Source organism: Bidens hawaiensis, unplaced genomic scaffold (assembly GCF_021521415.1).
Source record: "Bidens hawaiensis isolate Kalapana, Puna unplaced genomic scaffold, B.hawaiensis_p1.1 tig00074585_1, whole genome shotgun sequence".
Taxonomy (NCBI): domain Eukaryota; kingdom Viridiplantae; phylum Streptophyta; class Magnoliopsida; order Asterales; family Asteraceae; genus Bidens; species Bidens hawaiensis.
Window position 1 is genome coordinate 7,875 of NW_027506699.1, and position 3,280 is coordinate 11,154.

Genomic DNA, 3,280 nt, shown 5'->3' on the forward strand with positions numbered 1-3,280 from the left:
TTTAGCAACTTTATATTCGTATAATTTCACGTAGCATGTGGCTGTTTTTGTTTTTTAAATTCAATATATATGTGGACTATGGTACTATAACATGTTCTTATACAGGATAAAAATATGCATTTTCATTTTTTAATTTTTTTTTGCAATGTCAACATATAATTGAATAAAAAAAACGAAAATAACCGAACCGAAACCGAAATTAACTGAAAACCGAAAAACCGGAAAACCAAAAACTAAACGATTTGCATATTCAAATAACCGATTACTTTGATTTCGGTTTAGGTTTCGCCTAATAACCGAACCGAACATAACCGTGCAAATCGTCGACATCCAGCAGAGGGCATAAAGTTGAAGTGTTTTCGGTGTGTTCTTGGGTTACCAGGGAGAGGAGGGAGGAGCAGAAATTGATGTTACAGGAGTGCTCGAAGATAGAATTCTTGATAAGTTTTTCGAAATAGTTTCAAACGTAAATCATGAGTGTTTAGAATACTTTTGATGTGTTTTTTCTCAAAGTGATATTTTGTTTATTCATGTGAGTTTACTTACATTTATAAATTTTCAAATGGTACAAACGTTATAGATGATTATTCTTAACATTTTTAAGAAAATTAAAGAAACTTTCACTAAATTGCTAAAGTAATACTGATTACTAAATTACTTCCGGCTTTATCAAGTATGATTTCCTATGTATCAAAAGTTTTAGTCATTCCAACTAATGTTTCTGAATAGAAAATTTGCTCGAGTTAAGGGGTTGTTTGAATGAACTTTAAAAAACTGCTTATTTGATTTTTAAAAAGCAAAAGCAACTTTAAAGCGCTCAAATATGAAGCTTTTGAAACTTTAAAATGAAGTTTAGTATACGTTAAACGAGCTATGTTTGTGGTAGCAAGAAACACAAACTCGAAAACTTATGTATTCTCAGGTTGACACTTCACACTGACACAGGCCACACAATATGTCTAAGCGAAAAATATTTTATTATTTATTATTATTATTATTATTATTATTATTATTATAACTAATTGCTGATTTGATTAATACTTAGTCGCTAGTGGCAAATGAAGACTTTCAGCACATTCTTCGTGGAACACCAACGTTGACGGCAAGCAGAAGATCATGTTTGCCATGACCTCTATCAAAGGTATTGGTCGGAGGTTTGCTAACATCGTCTGCAAAAAGGCTGACGTCGACATGAACAAGAGGTCATTCACATTTCGATTATAATCACTGTTTGTTAGGAAGTTATTATTTTTATAGAATTTATGAATTTATCTAGTTTTAAATTATCTTTATAAAACTCTTTTAACTTGTTTTATAAAAATCTATTAACGTGCCTAGGCTCGGCTCGAGCTCAGTTGTGTAGTGTAAAATGAATACACAAGGTTTGGCAAGCCTAAACAACAGTGGTGGCCCGTGGGCCAGCAAAAAAAAAAAAATAGGACTTTAGGCTCACACTTAATTAAGGCCACAAAGTCCAAAACTTATATTATTTATAGATATATTATAATGGGTAAAATAAACTTAAATTAGATATATTAATTATATTAATTACAGTGGGTAAAATAAACATATATTAATTATAGATTATATTATAATGGGTAAAATAAACTCAAAGTAGTGTATTGGTGTGGTGGTAGGCTTGGTTGTTACTAAAGTATATAGATCATGAGTTCAAAACTTGTAATAAACAAATTATTTTCTATTAACAATTGTCATGAAAAGAACACAAAATCTTATTTTGATTTAGACCTCCACATTCACGACCCTACTAAACGAGCTTTTTTTGAGGTTCGGTTTGAGCTCGAAAAAGCTTGGCTCATTTCGAGATTTTTTATCGATTCTAGCTCTAGAAGCTCGCGAGCAGCGCGGCTCGTTTGCACTCCTAATGAAATCACATGTTGTGGTTGTTATATCTAAATTTTGAGTATGTGATGTTATAATCTTATTACAAATACAAACATGTTTAACTGATGTTTTTTTAACTCACTTGTAATTATAGAGCTGGAGAACTATCAAGTGCTGAGATTGATAACCTAATGACAATAGTTGCTAATCCACGCCAGTTTAAGATCCCCGATTGGTTTTTAAATAGGAAGAAAGATTACAAAGATGGGAAATATTCGCAAGTCACATCAAATGATCTTGACATGAAATTGAGAGACGATCTTGAGCGGTTGAAGAAGATCAGGTCGGTCTTAACTCTCTAACTTTATTATTATAGTTTGCTCGATTTGGGTTATGTTTCTGTTTTATAATGTTAATTATTTTTTATTCGGAAGTTAATTATTAATGGGTAGGCTTGTAAACAAATGGGAGAACACGAACGTGGCTTTTTCATGTTAGTTCTTTTAACTTTAACCGAACAAACGGAAAAACAAATATACATTTGATTTCCCTGTTTATGCTTGTTTGTTAAGAAAGTGAAGGTGTTCATGCTCGTTTATGTTTATGCCAGAAGAACATAATTCACAAACAGACTAACGTAATTTACAAGCATAACAAGCGTAAACGAAGCAAGCAAATTTATATAAATGAACAACATAAATAAATAGGATATGTGTTCATGTTTGTTTATTTAACTAAATAAACAAAATTTTGTGTTTTCGTTTATGGTTGTTTGTTTATTAAATAAACGAACTTCTTGCCAGCATTTCACTGAGCGTTTGGTTTGTTTACATGTCTTTAACGGGCAAGGATTGAATTTTGACAGGAATCATCGTGGTCTTCGTCATTACTGGGGCCTTCGTGTGCGTGGACAGCATACTAAAACTACTGGTCGTAGGGGAAAGACTGTTGGTGTGTCCAAGAAAAGATAAGTTTATGTGTTTTTTAAATTCAAGTTATGTTCGGGTTTTAGATATTCTCATGAATTTTTATTGTCTATCAGTTTTGAATGTTTGGGTGGGTCAAAGATATGTTACGGTTTTATTATTATAGTCTTATTTTCTTTGATCATGTTAGCTTGTTTTTTAACTCATGTAACTTTCAATTAGTGTAACTTTCATTGTTACTACTTTACTGCTATTACTGTTATCATTACCATGCGTGATAATTATAATTATAGTAGCTCACTATTTTTAGGCTCCCGTCAAACTCAACATGCTTAGTAGGATGCCCATAGAAACCAATTTGGGATTTGAAGCCGGTTCCTAAGTCGATACATATTCGACTTAGCAGTTGGTTTGGGAGAAACCTGGTTTGGTCTTGATCTGGTCTGGTGTAGACGTGCACAATTCGGGTTCACCTTGAAAACCCGAACCGGTTCGGAACCGGTTTTTTT

At 32.4% G+C, this 3,280-nt stretch overlaps 1 pseudogene across 1 annotated transcript; it reads left to right on the top strand.

Annotated features, from left to right (window-relative positions):
• Positions 1–382: 382 nt before the first annotated feature.
• LOC143618417 (small ribosomal subunit protein uS13z/uS13y/uS13x-like) lies at positions 383–2,969 on the top strand (annotated as a pseudogene). The gene is made up of 4 exons (XR_013151005.1): positions 383–466; positions 1,046–1,202; positions 2,000–2,188; positions 2,711–2,969. The product of XR_013151005.1 is annotated as a small ribosomal subunit protein uS13z/uS13y/uS13x-like (transcript).
• The last annotated feature ends 311 nt before the right edge of the window (positions 2,970–3,280 follow it).